This window comes from Myotis daubentonii, chromosome 2 (assembly GCF_963259705.1).
Source record: "Myotis daubentonii chromosome 2, mMyoDau2.1, whole genome shotgun sequence".
Classification (NCBI taxonomy): Eukaryota; Metazoa; Chordata; class Mammalia; order Chiroptera; family Vespertilionidae; genus Myotis; species Myotis daubentonii.
In genome coordinates this window covers 60,956,062-60,968,997 of record NC_081841.1, presented here as the reverse complement: position 1 = coordinate 60,968,997, position 12,936 = coordinate 60,956,062, and the positions used below count along the sequence as shown (strand labels likewise).

Here is a 12,936-nt window from a genome sequence, read left to right as displayed (position 1 = left end):
CAGGGATACCTTCCCTGCATTTCTCCAAAGCACCTGGATCTCTCCTCTGTAAGCACATGAGCAGCTCTATAGAGAAGCCACCAGAGAACAGTGGTCAAGGTCATGGATTCTCTCTGGTGTTGTCCCTTACTAGTTACATTACCTTGGGTAAGCTACTTCACATTTCTGCGGTTCTGTTTCTGCAACCGTAAATTGGGAATAATTATAGCTTCCCCTTTAATGGTTGCTGTGATGATAAAATAGAATAACACTTGGCATCAGTTAAAATTCAGTAAATGTTAGCAATTACCATTATTGTATAAATTGTTTCCAGCGTGAATGAATTATTCTTACATATAGAATGTGATATGCAAAGCTTTGTGCTCTTATTAACCCTAAGGCCAGCAACCTCTACCCAAGGTGAATGATTTACATAACTATTATTCTGCTGTGAACTCATTTTTCATAGTTATGTATTTATAGTCGTTTCACAGGTGATGAATAAAATGTGAACATATTAACACATATGTAAATATAAATGTACACATATAATTATGTATGTATATAATGCTTAAAAAATCTCTGCATGCTTACAAATAAAATGCTATTTAATTCATTTTGCCCCCTTATGGAGAGGTGCCTTCAATGCATAAAAAAAAAAAATTTGGAAAAAATGTCTTATAGAACTTCATGCCAGAATATACCTTTGCAAAACATTTAGGAATCTTAAGATATGATTTAAGTGGTAGTCTCTTAAGGCCATGTTTCTGGGCCATTATACGGCTAATGATCCTATTGTTGAAATAACATGTAAGGTAATAAGATTGGAAGGCACAATTAGAGCTGGGTAAGGCTTGGTACTCCTATTTTTATAAGAATTAAACTGATGTGTCTCTAGTGTCACTTCACAAAATTGGAGGAGGCAACTTTGTGTTTATGCATCACATCCAGACAGGGAAAAATTGCCGACTAGCAACCAGGTGGGTTGTGTATCTTTTTGTTTTTAACTTCAGAATTCTTACATAAAAAATAAAAATTTGTGCCCAACTGGTGTTGCTCAGTGGTTGAAAATCAACCCATGAACCAGGAGGTCACAATTCCATTCCTAGTCAGGGCACATGCCCAGGTTTCTGGCTCGGTCCCAGTAGGGGGCATTGCTGGAAACCAAGATCAACAGTAGTTAATATAAATGCGAGGAGTCCCTCAGAAGGCTGACCTGGACTCCTTTGATATTCACAGGGTGAATATTTACATTTTATTACCTACTGCTGACTCAATGGCCTAAAGAAACTCCCCCAAAACCTGATAATCTTCTGTTTACCAAACATTACCATTGATATGTCTGTTTGCATTTCTAAAAGGCAGTTGTGTATTCTAGTAAATAAAAGCAGCTGGGAAGGGAGACTCAGTGGAACTTGACTACCACAGTTAAGTTTTTCCCTGGCTTCCCCCCATAATTTCAAAATTATTATTTCTTGTCTTGTGTGTCAATTTGTGTATCAGCTCTTTCTCCAAGCCTTTGAACCCGAAAACCACGCTGGCTGTGGCCTTTCACAGGACATAGAGGAGGCAGCCAATCAATGATTCTCATCATTGATGTTTCTATCCCTCTGAAATCAGGTCGTTTTTTTTTTTTTAATTATTCTTTTTTTCATTTAAATCTTCTCCAGGGGGTCTCGCATCATTTTATTATGATGCTAACTGATTGTCTGTGAAGCCTGTTTTGTTAATTTGGAAAAACCTTAATATTTGATTAGGTTAGTTTAGCATGAGCTCTGTCTGAATCTGTGTAGAGAATTCTAGTAACTGCTTGAATTCCTTACAGTCTCATTAACCTTTTAAAATAAAACCACAGGCATTAGTATTACCTTCTTAAATTATTTGTTTACCACCTATTAAACACATACCACATACTGAGCAGTTTACATGAAAAATTAGTCTTTGTCCACAAGAATTTAGTTATAAGAAGTACATCAGATAAATGAGAAAACTACATATATTTATATACATGCTATTCTTAGGTGGACTAAATTCTGCTAGAAGATTCATTTCCCTGTTTTGAGGCATATCTACCAGCATATATAAAGTAATACTGAACAGTCAATACTCTCCCTACCTAAGCCTTCAAACTCTTTCAGTATAAGATTATCCATCTATCCCTCTATCCATCCTATTTTTAAAAAGATTAATTATCCCTCTCTCATTCTCCCACAATAGACTTTACAACTTCAATTCTAATAAGAACAGCAAAGGCTGAGAGAGATTTTTCACAAAATCACATTTCTTGCCAGGAAACAAAACCTGTATGCCTGAGTATTTTATTCATAGGCAATGAAAAGAAAGTTTAGGGCAGAAAAGCCTCGTGTCTGTTAGGCCTGCCTTTGCTGCCGCCTTTATTATTAATCTCTTAGCGTTTAGTCCCATGCTCTGTCTTCCCAGTGCAGCGCCTACCTTATCCTCCTCTCCATTGAACCACGTGTGCATTTCACTTGCGTTCTCCTCAGAGAAAAAAGAAGCACACTTTCTTCAACAGAGCGCTGACATACGGAACTTAGCCCATGTAATTATCCAACTGTGGAACAATTCATTACAATTCTTTGAATCACATACATATCTAAACAAGTTTTTCTTTTTCATATTTATTCTGCATTGACTTAAATAAGGTAAATGATCCAGGTTTTGAGACACCATACCTACCTGAATTATTCTCCAACTAATGCATTTAGGAAAATATACCGAACATCCCAAGAGAAAGTACTACTGAGGCTTAAGTTTTGGAGCAATAATAAACAACCTCCAAATTTTAGAGGCTTATACCAATTGAAAGTTTATTTCTCAGGCATAGGTGCATCTTGGTGGGGACTCAGCTTGATCAAATCTCTACTACCAAGAACACAATTGGTTTCTCTGGCTGGTAGGGACAAATGTGGTGAATTACATACTCGCTCTTTTTTAAAATTTATTTTTCAATTAAAATTGACATACAATATTATATTAGTTTCAGTGTGCAACCCAGTGAGTAGGCATTTACATCACTTACGAAGTGATTCCCCAATAAGTCTAGTACCCATCTGATGCCATACATAGTTATTATGTTATTGAGTATATTCCCTATGCTGTACTCTATAGTCCTGTGACTATTTTGTAACTACTGATTTGTACTTCTTAACCCCTACACCTTTTACACCCATCCCATCTGGCAATCACCAAGTTGATACCTGTAACTATGAGTTTGTTCGTTATGTTTCTTCATTTATTTTTTTAGATTCCACATATAAGTTAAATCATATGGTATTTGTTTTTTTTATCTGCCTGACTTTAACTTAGCACAATAAACTCTAGGTCCATCCAGGTTGTTGCAAAGGTAACATTTCATTCTTTGTATGACTGAGTCACGTTCCATTGTACAATGTACCACACTTTCTTTATCCATTTGTCTACAGATGGACACTTGGGTTGCTTCCAATATCTTGGCTATTGTGAATAATGCTGCAATAAACATAGGGGTATGTATATATTTTAAAATTAGTGTTTTGGATTTGTTAGAGAACTACCTAGAACTGGGATTGCTGAGTCGTATGATAGTTACATTTTTAATTTTTTGAGGACCCTCCATATTGGTGTATAGTGACTGCATCAATTTACAAGCCCACCACACAGTGCATGATTCCCTTTTCTCCACATGCTTGCCAACACTTGTTGTTTGTTGGTGATAGCCCTCTTAGGGGTGTGAGGTGAAATGTCATTGTGGTTTTGATTTGCATTTATTTGATGATTAGTGGTGTTGAGCATATTTTCATGTCGATTGGCCATCTATATGTCTTCTTCGAAGAAATGTCTATTTAGGTCCTCTGCCCATTTTTTATTCAGATGGTTTGGGTTTTATTTAGTGTTAAGTTGCATGAGTTTCTTATATATTTTGGATAGTAAGCTCTTATCTGACGTATCATTGGTGAATATATTCTCCCATTTAGTGAGTTGGCTTTTCATTTTGTTGATGGTTTCCTTCACTGTGCAAAAACTTCTGTTTGGTGTAGTCCCATTTGTTTACTTTTCTTTTGTTTCCCTTGCCTGAAGAGACATGTACAAAAACTATTGCTTAGTGATGTCAAAGAATTTACTGCCTATGTTTTCTTCTAGGAGTTTATAGTTTAAGGTCTTGCACTTAAGTTTTTAATCCATTTTAGGTTTATTTTTGTATGTAATATAAAAATGCTATAGTTTCATTTTTTCATGTGTCTGTCCAGTTTTCCTAACACCATTTATTGGAGAGACTATCTTTAACCCATTGTATAGTCTTGCCTCCTTTGTCATAGATTAGTTATCTACACAGACTGCTATCCTTTCCCTCTTCTCATAAGGGACTCATATTATTTAACTTTTATCTCATTGGCCTAAAAAAGTCACATCACTGCATCTAAATTGAATTGGGTGGAGAAATATAGTACTGCCACATCCCAGAAAGGACAGAACCAGAAACATTTTTTAAACAGCACTAATGACTACCACACTGATTTTTATCCTCTTATTTTTCTTGTCAAAGTCAAACTTTTGATATTGGCATTTGGGGGGAAAAATCAGATTAAGCGTCTTTTTCAATGTATGATAAAATCTTCCTTATAACAAAGTTGGTAAAATGGCCTTGGTGCTGAAATTATGACTTTTATTCTCAGGGGAGAGGTTGGTGCAACCTACTGTGTGCTCCTGGCTGCCATAGTCTGGGGAAGACCAGAGAGCACTAGCCACCACCAAACTCTTTCTGAAACTGTCTCCGCTCAGCACTCTGCCTAGCAGCTTCGCTATCTGAAGAATCCTAGTAATATCTTATCTCTAACCTGGCTTCCATTCAAAGAGTGGCAGGATTCATTGCCTCATGACTAACATCTCTGTTTTCCTATATCACTATAAAAATTCTAAGCATACCAAACAATCCAATATCACAGAGATGTTTATCTTAATTCTGCTCAGTATGCCACCTCTTCTTCCATCCACTGTGCCATCTGCACTTCACAGGGTATGTCAGCCAACTTCCTGCCAGATGATCTACTGCCTTTTATAGATAAACTTGCTTTCCTCTTTTTGAGATATTTACTTCATATACTAGTACTCTTTTTTATTCTGAAACATCTCTCATATTTCATAGAAAAACTAGATAAAATCATGTAAGAAACTTTCTCATCTTCTCACCACCTGATCCACTCACTCACACTTACCTGCTTCAGTCAAATGGATTGTGTCCCCACATCAATCTAATGCCAACCTCTCTGGTGCCCTGAATCTCAATTCGTTTTTTCTTCTCAAGAACATTCTTTTTCAATTATCCATTTTTCTCTCTGATATTGACTGATCTTTCTACCAGATCATTCCAGCAAGTAAGCATGCTTTTATGGTATCTGTTTTCTTTCTTCCTTTCACAGAAAAACTCCATGAAAGAAATTTTTATAATTGTACAGTTTTACATCTTATTCTGTACCAAACATACTTCACTCATGACTTTATCAAGCCATTAAAATGATTTTATTAAGTTGAAATGCTTACAATACTAACAGAGTGCTGATGATGAGTCAGGAAGTGTTCTAAATACTTGATACATGATAAATCATTTAATTCCCAAACCAGCCATATGAAGATTATGCTATTAACATCTCTGTTCTAGACATGAAAGACTGCCACTCAGAGATATTGGTAATTTGCCCAAAATCACACAGCTGGTAGGAGGAACTTAGATTTGAACTCAGCAACTTTGGTTTTAACCACTACATCATATCACTTTTCTAAGGGACAATTATTTCGTTTAATTTATTGAACCTTTCAGTAGCATTTGACATAGCTGATCAATCCCTTTTTCTTGAAACATTTTATTCTTTGGTTTCTATGTCTTTACTTTGGGTTCTTCTTTCTCGCACCCCATATGTTGGTCCTATCAGTCTTTTTTTTTTCTGTTTCCTTCATTGCAAGTCTATATTTTGGACATTTTCCCCTTCTTTGCTGGTAGCTTTTCCAAGGTAATTTGGTTCAGATCTGTTGAGTGTGAATCTGGAGCCCATATTTCTTCTCTAAGCTCTATTTCATAAATGATGCTGCCTGATTTATATCTCTACTTGAGTATCTTATAAGGATATCACATTTAACAGAGAAAAAAAGAGAACTATAGACATTCTAGCCCAACCCATCTTTTGCCAAATTCTCCTTTCCCCAAGACTTTATTTACCAACACCACCAACCTCAGGACAAATTTAGGAGTAATCCTTAATTCCTTTTCCCCTCACAGCTGACATTCTACCTATTAGCAAGTCAAACCAACCCTGCACTGAACCCCTAACCTGCTACTTTCCCACAACTCTGCTGCTGTTAGTATAGTCTTAGTTCCATCCTTTATCAATTAGACTCCTGCAGTCTCTTCATAATTGGTTTCCCTCATTCCACTCTTGCTTGTTCTTTTTCCCAGTCCTTTCTCTAAAGAGCAGCCTGAAAAAATGTCTAAAGTGTTCATGAGATAATACCATTTCTACCCAAAGACTTTCCCTTGCAATGAGATTCAAGTCTCATCTCCTTACTGTGGCATACCAGATCCTACATGATCTTCCCACATTTCTATCACCTTTCCCTTGACTTCTCAGATGTTCAGCCACACTGGTCATCCTCCTGTCCTGAGAACATACCATGCTTTTGCCCATTTGTTACCTTTTCATTGCTGCTGTTATGCCCAGAATTCAAGATCCCCAAGATACCACGCCAGGGAGCCAGTCCGATGCAAAAGCAGAAGGTCCTTTATTGAGTTAGCTAACCCGACCCGGGCCTCCAGCCGACGCAGCGACCGGAAAACCGAGTGATACCCATGAGAAAATCAGGGCTTTAATAGGGGGGGGGGGGCTAGCTGTGGGCCCTGCCGATTGGCCAGGCGCCAAGTCGGGTCTTGTTACACAGGATGTGGTCATGCCTATGGCGCGCACATCCCTTGCTTGTCATTGGCTAGTTCAAAGAAATCCCGGGCGTGGCCAGCAGGGGCCTGGGCTTCCGGGAAGAAGGCACTCTTCTGAGCACATGGCCTCTGCCCCAACATGGAGGATCCAGGGTAAGATGGAGGGCATAGCCCTCGCCCTTTCATTCCCCCCTTGTCTTGGAACTTCCGTCTCAATCATGAGACGGACTGCACTTTTATTTCACCGTCGCTAGGGGCCCATAGTGAGCACACAGAACTATCAACTGAACTATTTAATACACTTAACAAATGGTCCGGTGGAAGGGAAAGAAATCATTTTAGCTTTAACAACTTCTATTGAAATAGGATTTTTCTTCTTAAAATTCCTCCATGGCTATTAAAAAGCCAAATCAAGATAAATTTATTTACTGTCCTGATGTTTGCATAAACACAACAAGAATGGTAACTGACTATCTTTGCTGGAATTTCATGGTTGAACCTTAATGTGCCCCGTAGGGCCAGGAAGCCAAGCCATCCAGCTGCCATCAAGCCTGCCTGCAGTATCTGCTGAGTTAGGAGAATCCCTCACCTGTAGCAACTCCACCTGAGCCCACGCTCCAGGCTTTAAGGCCCATCTCAGTAGCCCTCCTACTCGTTGCGGCCCAGAGTGTGTGGGGGTTCCGCAGGGATGCAGAGGCATCTTTACTGCTCCCCTTCTACTCTTACCAACCGCCAGTGATGGTAGGGCATGGGCCTGACGCTCCAGCGCCAGCCATCTTCAGGGCTCCCAGGCAGGACACCAGGCTTTCTTCGTGGCATTCTTAGTGGCTTTAAGTCTTTAGAGCTCAGATAGGGCTCTTCAAAACATGATACTCCAGTCAAAGTTTTCCGTTAATAAAACCACTATTAGGAACCAGTCTTACTGAATCTATGCAAAGAAACGTACTTACTTAGCATTGCCAGATTTCGGAGGAATTACATAAGGAGAAAAACATACTGATTTACTCTAAGATTTTCTGACTTTCCTTGCTAATTTCTTTTCATGGATTTAAAACAAAACAGCAATTGTTGGTAAAAAACCTTCTTTCTATGCATAACCATGCCTCAGACTTTCTAGTCTAAACAGGCTTTTTCCAGCTTTACTACCCCTGACATGGGCATGGTGACTCAGGCCTGCAAGACAGTATTACAGGCTGCCAACTGTTAGCTGTCTCTCAACAGAGACCAAAACCTGATGGGCACCCTTCCCTGCCCAGTTGGGCACTTGTCCTCTTGGCAGCTAGACACCCTTTACTTTTGGGGGTCACCCCACACAGCTCCCTTCCAGGACAGCCAACATACATTCAAACCTGCAAAAGAATCAAAGGTTAATATAACATAAACATAATATTGGCATCATGCCGCTTCAGGTAGCCAAATCTACCACTAAACATGTGATCCTATAAATGGTCCTTGTCTCTTTGGAGCCATGTCCATGAAGATGCAGGCATTATCTAAGTGTATTACACAGTATTGTGGGGGCTCCTGGTGACAGGAGCGATCGCGAGTCATGTTACCGGCATCAGGCAGGTCGAGCACGCCGTAGCTTGAGCTTGAGCGGGTTGCATTGACCTCGATCGATGCTCCATTTGGTGATGAAGTCTTTCTGGGTCATGGATGGATCCGCTGACCGGATGTGAGTGTGATGGATCCAGGTCGCGACGCCGTCTACCTTTACAGTCTTGGGATCTTGAGCAGACAGGAACAGATGTGGAGGCCTCCCTTTCTCACATCCTAGGACAGGACTTTTGACCTATGTCTCATCCAGATAGAAACGGTCCACATTTATATCACAAAATACCAACAAATCAGTTTCAGTTGTGTAGCCAGTCTGAGTTTCGACTTCTTTCTGGAAGTCTCAGAGATGGTGAATACCATCTAGAAGCTATTAATCCATTCACACAGTCCCCCAAAAGTTAAAGAGGAAGGAAAGAATCATTCAATGTCACTCAAGAGGATTTCGGCGAAACAACAAAATTGACAGATTAAACACATTGGAAAACCAAGGCCAGAAGTACCCTCTGACGTTTCAGGGGTACCAAGGAAGGAGAAGTTAGGCCACAACCAGCCCTTCTCACAATCTACTATTAGTGACCAGTCCCAGCTCACTGGTCTACCATCCATTTAACATTTCTTTTTTTTCTCCTATCACACCAAGGCCATGCTTTCCAGGTAGCTAGAACTCTTAGCCTTAATTCTTAGGTGATTAGCAATACATTTTAAGAGACACAGACTGCTATCATACCACTGAAATTATATTAAGACCGTGATTGCTAATTTATTAAGTATTAAATAAATCCGCGAGGCTAGCACACTTTTTGCCCCATCTGCATTTCCGCAGTAAAACTCCGCCTTAAAACTCCACCTCTGAAATTCTATCCTCCCTTAGTAAGCAGACACTCCTTTTGTGATTGGCTAAGTCAGAGGGCGGGGCCTTTGTTGTTCCAAGATGGCGGCCCCCAGGGGGTGCGGCACGCCATGTGGCTGACATGGCGGCTGCCAAGTCACACAGCTCAACATTGTGGCTGTCCACTGTTCTCTGACAGAGCAAACCAAAACCCCTAAAAGGTAGATGGCCAACATTATATTGTAGACAAACAGAAATCTCATTAGCTGTTTATACTTTTTATAATTATCTTAATATCAATTAAGTTTAAACTGGTTTTTGTATTAAAAATCTTCAGTTGAGGTCACAAAATAAATCCTCTCTTCTCAATCAGATTAATAAGCAAAGGCATTTTCAATTAACAGATTAACTTAGGCATATTTAGATCAACATTTCAGTATTATAAATTTCAATGCTTTTAGATGATTTGCACTTAAAAGTTTTAAGTCTCCAGCCAATAAGCCTGGCATAGCTGCTAAAATGGTCACAATTTTCCTGTTGGGGAAGTCAAGAAACAAAACCATAGCTATTCACATAAACTTGACTTTCAACTTCCTGGTGGTACTTGCCTCAGGGCGGGAAATTTCAAAAGAGCTACTTTAAATTGCCTTGGGAAACCTGCCTGTATTTCTTTGTCAGGTTGATCTCCGCCTTTTTTAAGACCAAAACAGTCTCGGGTTTTTATTCTGTACACAGCAAAAAGTCAAGTCCAGCTCAAAACTATGCGCACTCCTTTTTAAACTGGCCTTTTCCCTTTACATGTGCACAGAAATCCCGGATGCATTTATAAATTTGTAAATGCTTTTCAATTACAAGAAGGATTTTAATTTTAGAATACTTGGGGAGGGGGTGACCTGTTTCCACAGACCCTCACTCAGGCGGCCGCCCGACCGCCACACAAAGGAGGGGTGAGAGCAGTCCCCCTCCCTTCACATTTATATACTTTCACCAGATATTCATTCAGAGTTTAAACAATCCATTCAACTCCTAACAACTTCCCCATTCCTGAGGGAGCTCTAAAGCCTCCCCCAATCTCCTTGAAATTATTAATCCAGCAAGTCCACAAAATAAAACGGAAACACAAACAACTAAAGGGCCCAAAGAAATACAGCCTTCCAACTCCATGGAAGCAAAAAACAAAGACAAAAAACAAAACAAACCGAAAGCCAGACGTTGGCTGCACGCCAACCAGCAGGAGCGACCCGCCTTTTCTCAGATTGAGGGGTTCCTACAGACCTTCCGACTCCGCGGAAGCAAAATTTCCCCTCTTCAGATGGAGGATCGGGGCGCCCCCCACTCCTCCTGCCTGTCTCAGATTAAGGGGGTTCCTACAGACCTTCCGACTCCGCGGAAGCAAAGCTATACCCCTTCAGATGGAGGATCGGGGCGTCCCCCAGCTCCTCCCGCCTGTTGATCCCGTGCATCCACTCAGATCATTATTACAGGCATTTACAGGCATTTACAGATTTCAGAAGTGAGCTCACAGATAGATACAAAACAAAGCACACGACACAAACAAGACCTACCTACCGCGGTCAGTCAGGCCCTCCGGACTGGGAGTCCCATCGATGGTGTTGGGGATCCCGGACAAGCCCCCAAAATGTTATGCCCAGAATTCAAGATCCCCAAGATACCACGCCAGGGAGCCAGTTCGATGCAAAAGCAGAAGGTCCTTTATTGAGTTAGCTAACCCAACCCGGGCCTCCAGCCGACGCAGCGACCGGAAAACCGAGTGATACCCATGAGAAAATCAGGGCTTTAATAGTGAGGGGGGGGGGGGCCTAGCTGTGGGCCCTGCCGATTGGCCAGGCGCCAAGTCGGGTCTTGTTACACAGGATGTGGTCATCTCTATGGCGCGCACATCCCTTGCTTGTCATTGGCTAGTTCAAAGAAATCCCGGGCGTGGCCAGCAGGGGCCTGGGCTTCCAGGAAGAAGGCACTCTTCTGAGCACATGGCCTCTGCCCCAACATGGAGGATCCAGGGTAAGATGGAGGGCATAGCCCTCGCCCTTTCACTGCTCTTTCTCTTTGGAATGCTCTTCCTTAGATCTTCATAATGGGTGCTTCCTTTTCTTCACTCGGGTCATATTCAGGTTCCTCTTTGAGAGGTCTTCCTTGAGACTCTTGCTAAAATATACATTTTCTCTGTCCTTAATTACTCTCAAAAACATACTGCAGTTCCTTCAAAGCACTTACAAATCTAATATTGTCCTATGGAATCATTAACTTAGGCATTATTATTTGTTTTCTCCAGAGGAATATGAGCTCTTTGAGGACATGGTCTATGTCCCTCTTATTCACTGCTGCAACCCTAGAACTCAGAACCATGCCTGATGTGTGGTATTGACTCAATTAAAATGCAAATATGTATAGTGTAGAAAGCAGTATGATGACTTGTATAACACAAAACATTAAATAAATTAAAACAAATGGAATCATAATTAGCTAAGAAAGTATGTTCCAGAAGTAGATAGAGAAGTCTTGGGGAAAGGAGAATTTAGCAAAAAATAGGTTGGGCTAGAATGTCTTTTGTTCTCTTTTTTTCTCTAATGTGAGCTCCTTATAAGACACTTAAGTAGAGATATAATTCAGGAAGCATCACTTATGAAATAGAGCTTAGGGAAGAAATCTGGGTTGTAGATTTACACTTAAGAGACCTAAACCAATAGATACAAGTCATAGACTGAACGAAATTATCATGGGGAGGCTACCACCAAAGCATGAGGAAGGGAAGTCTCGCTCTTAAGTTTTTAGCTTTGGTAGGGTAGCTTTGTGACTTTGGAAATGATATTTGCTTCTTTAGAGCTCTTTTGAGAATTAAGTATCAAAGCTGTATGTCATACTTGAGCTTTTTGATCTCTCATGGAGGTATGAGGTGGATAATATGTGTGATTTCCTCTTTCTCACAAGGAAAATCTAAGAAGTTATCTAACCTGAGTTACTGCACAGTGGTTCCTCATCTCCCAGGGAAGATTAATATTATAAATGCCAAAAAATATTATAAATGCATAATGTGCTCTTTTCAATATGTTTATAACATTAAAGTTGATTTGTTTTTATAGCAATCAGTTTTAAAATTTCTGTATTTCAATAAATGTTGGATTCTAAGCTATTTTTGTTTTTAGCAGATGAAACTTTTGCTTTATCATGTCACAGTAGGTTTAATAGAACCTCATCATAATCTGATGTCAGGTCCCCAAATTTCACCTTCATAGCCTTACTGCAAGGTGGATGAAATGGGACCTCACAGCTTTTTGGACTGGGTTTCTAGGCTAGATATAAATCCACCCAAGTTCTGGCTGTACTTGGTGCCATTTGGTGGCAGTTGTCCCCGCAGGCAAAATTGGAAGGAATAATTTTTGGGTTCTGAAACTGGCTGGAACTTTTGGGACAATAATAGCAATTTCAAGAATCAGCCAATTAATTCATTTCCAGAGAAACTGTACAGATGAATAGTAAGGAGGGGGAAATCCTACCTTCATCATTGCTTCTTAAAAATTTGTATTCTGCCTGACCTTACACTCACCCATCAGCCCCACTGTAGCATATTTGTCCAGGGGTTTACCTTACTTTAACATGTTGAACAAAAAGGTGTAAAGAGAAGCTACAT

The 12,936-nt window shown here is 40.2% G+C and overlaps 1 protein-coding gene across 3 annotated transcripts in view; it reads left to right on the top strand.

Annotated features, from left to right (window-relative positions):
• Positions 1-12,936, top strand: part of TAFA2 (TAFA chemokine like family member 2) — a 472,775-nt gene that overhangs the window by 410,005 nt on the left and 49,834 nt on the right. The gene's annotated exons all lie outside the window — the stretch shown is intronic.